This window comes from Schistocerca americana, chromosome 5 (assembly GCF_021461395.2).
Source record: "Schistocerca americana isolate TAMUIC-IGC-003095 chromosome 5, iqSchAmer2.1, whole genome shotgun sequence".
NCBI lineage: Eukaryota > Metazoa > Arthropoda > Insecta > Orthoptera > Acrididae > Schistocerca > Schistocerca americana.
The window spans coordinates 468,351,457-468,360,626 of NC_060123.1; the positions used below are offsets into that span (position 1 = coordinate 468,351,457).

Below are 9,170 nucleotides of genomic sequence, written 5' to 3' on the forward strand. Positions count from 1 at the left end.
TTTATCCACTGGGCTGTGCTGGTGGGAGCAATATTCCGAGTAGCGTTACCCACGCCGGACTGGTCAGAAGGTAGTTTCCTAAATGTAGTCCGACTATGAGACTCCCTTCTCGGTAGAAGGTCGTTGGCAACCACATGACCCCTTAGCTAAGTCTTACATCACTTCCACTTACATGTGTCAGGTTTCTTATGTCCAGAAAGACAAATGGTATAAAGGAAAAAAAAACTTGATAAAAAATTATCTAGCCCTCCAGTCTAGGATTTTAGGCGTTCTGCCTGTTCCCCATCGCTCAGAAAATTTTATCCTGCAAAGAATTCTATAATAATCTCAGAAGCAGTTTGGAATTAAACGGAATCGATCCACCAAACGAAAAACACATGCATTTTAGAACATGAAAAGTTTGCGGCATCGCAGCTAAGAAATCCATCGGAAAAACGTAGAGTCCACTGTACTCAACATTTTCGGCCCTATCGTCTCCTCTTAAACCTTTTTAAATAGAGATTATTAACATTCTTCTTCTTTATTCCTCACGCCTGCATATTTATTTCTCAACATTTTCATCCTGGCTACGAACACATTTCTCACAACTCCCAGTTTGCTGATACCATCCCTGTAGAATGTTTTACTTCATTGACGGAGCCACCTTCTCACCACCGGTTGTTCCGCTTTATCACCATGAAGTGAGGTCCTCGAAGGTGTTCTTTAAATTTTGGAAAAAGATGAAAATCGGAAGGGGCACAATCAGGACTGTATGGATTATAATCCATGAACTGAACCCAAGGCGTCGAATAGCTGCAAATGTTGCAGAGCTTCGGTGTAGTCTGATACTGTCATGTTGATGGAGGGCTTTCTCTGTGTGTGGACGAACTCTTCGAATTCGAAACTCGCTTACAGCAAACTCTTTCTCATTCACATCCATTGTTAAGTTACACTCCGCCATGTTACATGCTGCAATTCGCAGCTCTCTACCGGCAGAGTGCTGCAAATACGTAGACATGAAGAATATGGACGGAGAATGTTAATAACATTTGTTTTATTCAAAAAGCTTTAAGAGTTTTCACATAATAAATGGTGAGGCATTGATTTTCAGCAAGGCCTCGTCGTGTTTGAACATTTCTCGAAGCACTTCAGCTTGTGCCATAGTGAAGACGGAATCGCTTTCATATTTAAAGAGGAGTTCATCACAACGCATTTAAAAAGGTAAGCAAGGATGACTGCGCAAATTATCGAGGCAACGTGGTTCTAAGTTTTTCATCGAAACTATATGGTAAGATACTTAAAACAGGAATTGGGAGAGAAATTGAAGTAGAAGAACATAGTGGCTTCAGGATAGGCCGGCCTTGTATTGGTAAGATCTGAAGCATTAGACAGGTAAGTGGCAAAAGAATAGCACATAACTTGAAGACACACATGGTTTTTATACACCTGCGTAAGGCGCATGACAGTGTACCGCTTACTCGCGTGTGGGAAGAAATGAATACACACAACATTCTAAATGGCACGTTCAAATGGCTCAAATGGCTCTGAGCACTAAGGGACTTAACATATGAGGTCATCAGTCCCCTAGAACGTAGAAATATTTAAACCTAACTAACCTAAGGACATCACACACATCCATGCCCGAGGCAGAATTCGAACCTGCGACCGTAGCGGTCGCGCCGTCCCAGACTGAAGCGCCTAGAACCGCTCGGCCACACCGGCCGGCTAAATAGTACGTACATTATATTCATATAATATTTGTTGTACTAGATTTGAGATGTTATGATCACAGGAATTTACTATTAACAAAGGACTGAGATAAGGATGTTGCTTAGCACTTAGTCCCTTTAAAATGTTACAAAAAGAAGCACTAAAAATTGGAAAAGAAAGCGGTGCAGAAACGTGGGAAGAGGAATAGGTGATGACACCATGCTGTCAGTAAATTTCACCGACGAGGAGGTCAGAAAGGGCTGTATATTACATGTTAAAAAAGCTTAAGAAGAATATGACTAGTGGGACACGAGAATAAATTTCATAAAGACAGAAGACTTGGTTGCTGGGGATACTGGAAGGGACCTTGCTGTGGATGATGAATCTGTAGTGAACTGTTGCAGATCTAATATTTCAAAAAATGGTTCAAATGGCTCTGAGCACTATGGGACTTAACATCTGAGGTCATCAGTCCCCTAGAACTTAGAACTACTTAAACCTAACTAACCTAAGGTCATAAAACACATCCATGCCCGAGGCAGAATTCGAACCTGCGCCTAGAAACACTAGGTCACAACGGCCGGCTGTAAATATTTAAGGTAAATCATTTCGGATAAATGTATACGTCAAAAAATGTTTAATGGATGGATATATTACAGTTGAAAGCACTGCTCTGTATGGTGTTGGATTGCGGGAAGTTTCCAGGGTCAACGAGAGGAAATTATAAACTAGAGTTGAAGGAGATTTCGAGACGGAATTGTGAAGTAACAACAAGAAAAAAAAAAGAACTGAAGTCTTACAGGTAAAGATTGGAGTTACCAAGGAAGTTCTGTCATGATACGTGTTGTGTTGGCCACTGTGCGTCTCAACACTGACACAAACAAGGAAGGAAAAAGGTTGCGATGTCATGTGGCAGGAACCCAAAATGATCTGTACATTGACCTTTAAGGTTAATACAGTTCTTTATTTCTAAAAAAAGTAAACTTAACTTCTTTTGATTCCCGTGCTTCCTATGTCCGTAGATAGAAGTACTGTATTCGGTATTACTACTTGCAGAATGCAGGCTAAGTAATGTCTTCATATTATTCGTACTAATGCTCTCTAAAACTGCGGCGAAACTGGGTTGACCAGTTGGGCTTCTGGTTAAGTCAGCGCTGGCAGGGGGCGCTAAACTCTGTCTTCCTGGAGGTGTGGCGCTGCCCGCTCTTTCCATTGGCGTGTGGGTCAGCGCCTTCTTGATGCCGTTTCGCGGTGCTGTGCTGGTCGGTGTGCAGTCGGTGCGTTAGGTCTGCACAGTACGGAGACCTTCGAATAATGTCCGAGGAAATATGGCCTAAAATACGGCACTGAGACCTGTACGCCTTAGGAAACGTCCATGGCTATGTGGGAACGGGTGAGTCAGGCGTGCGATACAGGGCAGAGCCATACAATTAGAGGACTGGCAAGATAGACGGAGATGGAAACTTTGATGTGAGAGATGCTTGATAATGTAAAAAACTTGCAGAAAGAAGAGGAATAGAAATCTGTCTCTATCAGTCACTGGCTATGTAGTCTGATATCACGAGAAAAATAAACCGCTAGATTCTTTAGGTAAGTACAGGATCGATCTTTGCCCACAATTTTCCAGAAAAATTTTGTACTGTTTAAGATAGTTAGAAATTCGATGACTAATTTATGTACTGTGATCACTGATTAAGTATCTTTTTTTGTTATTTTGCTACATACAGTATTTAATCCTCAAGACTTGTAGATCATTCTGTCGAAGGTCGCCTGTGCCTGTCCACCTGTTACATGCGGCCCATATGAGGGTGGACACTGTCACAGGTAGGTATGATCAAATGACAGTAGCCAGAACTCAACTGTCGGCTACTATGTCATTGTTACTGCAGGCGACAACTCGGGGTCAACAAACCCTCAACTCAAGTTACTTTCCATTAGGAATGTAGGTGTAGTCAACGATTGTGATATGATTTTCAAATATTAGGACACAGCAATCAGCCGTCCTCTTCTTTCAAGTTTTTTTTAGACAAATCTAGATTTCGGCTAGTGCTTCGTCATTAACAGTGCACTATTTCCATGGTATCAATGCATGTCCTAGTATGTCAGCCCCCAGTTGTTTGGGCTTCTGGCACAGTTCGTTCAAAACTACTGTACTCATGAACGAACTGACAGAAGCCCGAACAACTGGGGACTGACGTACTAGGACATGCATTGATAACATGAAATAATGCCTTGTGAATGACTAGACACCAGCCAAAATCTAGATTTGCCCAATAAAAACTGAAAGAAAAAAAACAACTGATTGCTGTGCTCTACCATCTGGAAACGCTCAACTGTCATTCCATGCATTTCTCTTCTGAAAGTAAAATTTTCCGTTTCGTCCAGTGGTTGCGTGGTAATGCTCAGCAATTAGCTAAAGTAGAAATTTAATAAACATATTCGACGGAATAGGATTTAATATCACCACCATTATTCCATCACAACATGTTAGGTTTACAGGGTTTCCCAGAAATGGTGTGACAAACTTTAAACTAAGTTTCAACGAAAAAATCAGGGATAGCAACCTGTGTCCAAAAGTGTTACAGTATGTTGTTAATTTTTATTTTTGAACTGTAATTCTAATTATAACAGTCTAGGGGCATGAAAGGGAAGCAGTGCTCGAGAAGGAAGTGAGACAGGGTTGTTGCCTCTCTCCAATGTTATTCAATCTGTATATTGAGCAAGCAGTAAAGGAAACAAAAGAAAATTTGGAGTAATTAAAATCCATGGAGAAGAAATAAAAACTTTCAGGTTTGCAGACGACATTGTAATTCTGTCAGAGACAGCAAACGATCTTGAAGAGCGATTACGAATTCTTTCCCGGCGTAATAATTGAATGGCATGTCGCCAGACTCATACATTCTATACACCCACGTGAATAGTCTTTTTGTTGCGGTTTCCCCAAATGATTTACGAAATTCTGATGGGACGTTATGTATGCCTTCTGCCTTAATTGACCTTAAGTCTTACAAAGTTCTCTTAAATTTTGATTCTAATACTGGACCACATATCTCTTAGCTATCGACTCCTGTTCCTTCTTCAGTCACATCAGACAAATCTTCCCCCCTCCCCCTGCGCATATGGCCCTTCAACGAAATCTCTGCACTTATCCGATCTCTCCCGCGCATTTAACAATAGAATTCCCGTTGCACTCTTAATGTTACCAACCTTGCTTTTAATTTCAGAAAAAGCTGTTTTGGCCTTCCTATATCCTTGGTCATTCCTTCTGACAATCATTCCTTTTGCGATATCTGCAGATTTCTCATGCAGCCATTTAGTCTTGCCTTCTCTGCACTTCCTCTTTATTTCGCTCCTGAGTGATTTGTATTCCTGAATTTCCCTGAACAATTTTGTACTCTCTTCTTTCATCGATCAACTGAAGTATTTCTTCTGTTACTCATGGTTTCTTCGTAGTTACCTACTTTGTACCTACTTTTTTCTTTGCAACTTGTGTGATTGCCCTTTTAGAGATTTTTGTATCCCGCCTGGAAGAAGACGCGTGGGTAGGAGCAGGAGCAGGAAAAATACGTCGGTACTGCACGTAAGTAAAAGTGGTTTACTGGTGCAAAAAACAAGTTAATACATGGTTACATAACTTGCAATGAGGTGCGATGTTGAGATCCGTCGTATGCAGAGCAAAGCTGAAGCGAAGCGTCCCGGCCGTCTGCTCTTTATCAAATGGGCTGGAGCTCGTAGATCTGCACAGCACCGACTAGAGGGCGCTGTCGTCGGTGTCTGTTGTAGTGCCAACCTAATAATTTAACATTCCCTGGCACCGTTGCTATCGATACCACTTCCCTCCCCCTGAAACTACTCACCGTCTCTGAGTAGGGCTTCCGACGGCGGACAGGGGGGCGGACAGGGGACCTGCCGGGGCGCGCTGTCCACCCGCGACCCCGAATTGCTCACGAGGGGACGGGGAAAACGCCTCGTGGAAAACCTGCTCGGGCCGCGCACCGCTACGGGTATGCTCCGATAAGGAGGCGGAGCAACGATCTCCATGGGTGACAGCGACGTCGACGGTGGCGTGACGGCAGCCTCAGCGTCCATCGGTTATTCCACCGCGGAGGAAAACGGCGGCGGCTGCGACGATGGCCGGAGGTAGGGCCATGGCGGCGGCGAGAGGAGCCCATCCGGCGCAGGTGACCGGACCAGCAGGGGCGACGACGGCAGGCGCACCTGCAGCGAAGGCGCCGTCGGTGGAGTCGTGGCCTGAGGCGGCGGAAGCCGCGAAGCCTCCAGTTCTGCCGGAAAACAACCAGCGGCAGAAAAACGAAGACGGCACAAACGGATCTGGTTCCGGTGACGCCGGAGGGACCAGACCAGAAATGAGAAATAAGGCGTGGCCAAGCTGGCGACGAATGCGCCCATGCTCCCAGCGCTGCCTGCCAGAGAAAACGCGATATAACACCAAATCATGCGGCGCAAAGCCAGAAGGAGGCGGGAGCGAGCGGGAGCTTCCGATGGGTGCGGCCATGCAGCAATTCTGCTGGGGAACGGGTGCCGCGCGGCTGAAAGCGATAGGAAGCAAGGAAAGTCCAGAGCACACGCTCGCGAGAGTGCATGGCGCTCAACTTGCTCATCTGCGACTTAAACGTACGCACAAAGCGTTCAGCCTCGCCGTTCGACTAGGGGTGGAACGGGGCTGAGGTCAGATGCCGAATGCCGTTAGCAGCACAGAACGCTCCCAACTCTGAGGACATGAATTAGGGGCCATTGTCGGAGACAGTAACTTCAGGAAGGCCCTCAATGCAGAAAATAGACGTCAAAGCCCGAATAGTACTGGCAGATGTAGTAGAAGACATAGGTACAACAAAAAGTTTCTGTATCAACCAACCACGACCCGTAAAATCAATATGAACGCACTGCCAAGGCGCAGTAGGAGTTTACCACGCAAAGAAGCGCTGGCTGGGAGAAGATTGATTCTCCGCGCAAGAGCGACATGTAGCAAGCAAATTCTCAATATTTTTATCAATGCCGACCCAAGTGCAGTGACGACGCGCTAATTGCTTCGTCCGCACTATACCCAAATGACCAGCGTGCAGTAATAGGATTCCCGACTGCAACGAATGAGGTACAACCACACGAGACTGATCATTGTCAGTTCATAACAAAATAACACCGTGGTGTACATACAAGTTGTGACGTTGCGCAAAGTAACGTCGAACAAGTGGATCTCTAATCTGCGCAGCAGATGGAGGCCATTGAGTACGAATATTCTGCAAAAGAATCTGCAAAGAAGCGTCGACAGCTGTCGCAGAAGCAATGCGATGAAAATCCACCGGAAAACCATCAGTGAATTCCTCACCTTGCGAATCAACAAACATGCAGGACAATTCGGAACAATCAAACACTCGTCAGGACCGATAGGCAGATGACACAAAGCATCAGAATTACCATGCTGGGCCGGAGGCCGAAAAAAAATTTCGTAATTGTAGTTAGACAAAAACAAAGACCAACGTTGCAACTCTTGTGCCATGCAGGCCGGAATTGGCTTTGACGAGTGGAACAACGACGTCAGAGGCTTATGGTCGGTGACCAAACAGAACTTGCGACCGTACAAAAAATCATGAAACTGTCACTCCATACACAATAACTAAAGCATCTTCCTCGATTTGAGAATAGTTTAGCTGGGCAGAAGTGAGCAATTTAGACGTAAAAGCGATCGGGCGATCGACAGAATTATTGCGGTGCGAGAGAACCGCTCCGATGCTGTGAGAAGGTGCATCGGCAGCCAAAACAACTGGTTTGGAGGGATCGAAAGGAATCAAACAGCGAACAAAAATCTGAGCTTGTAGAAAGCAGCGTCATATTCCGAAGACCAAACAAAAGGAACGTTCTTACGCCGAAGGCGATGCAAAAGCGCTCCAATCTGCGCTGCAATTGGTATAAACCGGATATAATATGTAATTTTGCTCAACACAGACTGAAGTTCTTTCAAGTTCCTTGGTGCTGGCAAGTCTCTGATCGCACTGAGATGTGACGGCGAGGGGTGTATAACGTGTCCGTTAATCATATGTCCTAAATACTGAATCTCAGTTTGAAAAATTTTGCAGTTGTCTCTGTTACACTTTAGTTCTGCCTGCGAAAGTACAGTAAATAAGGCACACAAATCCTGCTAATGTTCGTCAGGGATGTGACCTGATAAAACTATATCGTCCAGATAGTTGTAACAACCAGGGACAGTGGCACACAACTGCGGAAGACTGAAAAATAGCAGGAGCCGAAGCACAACCGAACGGAAGGCGGCGAAACTTGAAAAATCCAAGGTGGATGTTGATCACAAAATAGCGCTGAGACTGTTCGTTGAGCGGAATCTGAAAGTATGCGTCCCACAAGTCATTCGTGGAAAAGAATTATCCCGCACCAAGCTTATCAAAAATGTCTTCTGGACGCGGTAAGGGAAACAGTTGCCACTGTCTCGGGATTTACTGTGGACTTAGCACTCAGCACTCCTTCAGGCCACAAGTGGCCCATCGGGACCATCCGACCGCCGTGTCATCCTCAGATGAGGATGCGGATAGGAGGGGCGTGTGGTCAGCACACTGCACTCCCGTCGTTATGATGGTTTTCTTTGACCGGAGCCGCTACTATTCAGTAGAGCAGCTCCTCAGTTGGCATCACGAGGCTGATTGCACCGCGAAAAATGGCAACAGCGCGTGGGGGCCCGGATGGTCACCTACCCAAGTGCCGGCCACGCCCGACAGCGCATAACTTCGGTGATCTGACGGGAACCGGTGTATCCACTGCGGCAAGACCGTTGCACTATGGACTTAAAGTCAGCACAAATACGGATACGACCGTTTGGTTTCTTCACACACTACAGGCGAAGCACATGGAGAAGCAGAAAGAGGTTCAATGACACCACTGTCTTGCAAATGCTTCAGTTCGGCAGCTGCGTCGCACAGTGCGTGCGGTACGGGGCTTGCGTGCCGGAAAACAGGCGTGGCATTATCTTTAACTGCAACATGCGCTGCAAAGTCCGTGGCGCAACCAAGACCATCAGAAAAGAGTTCAATATCATCGCATAGTGCGGCAACACTGTCTTAATGGTCACTAGCGTTGATGCAAAGTACATTGTCCTGAATTGTGAGGCCAAAATGTTCAAATGCGTCCATGCCAAAGATGTTCGTAGCTCCACTAGAGCGGAGCACATGGAAAGACACTGCCGGCCGAAGTGGCCGCGCGGTTCTGGCGCTGCGGTCTGGAACCGCGAGACCGCTACGGTCGCAGGTTCGAATTCTGCCTCGGGCATGGATGTATGTGATGTCCTTAGGTTAGTTAGGTTTAACTAGTTCTAAGTTCTAGGGGACTAATGACCACAGCAGTTGAGTCCCATAGTGCTCAGAGCCATTTGAACCATTTTTTGGAAAGACACTGTACTTGTAGTTGCACCACACGTGGCTTTCAAACGACACACGCCGAGCACTGTGATTTCCTGT

General features: G+C 45.8%; 1 pseudogene; it reads right to left on the reverse strand.

Annotated features, from left to right (window-relative positions):
- Nucleotides 1-8,375: 8,375 nt before the first annotated feature.
- On the reverse strand, nucleotides 8,376-8,493 carry LOC124617420 (annotated as a pseudogene).
- Between the last annotated feature and the right edge of the window lie 677 nt (nucleotides 8,494-9,170).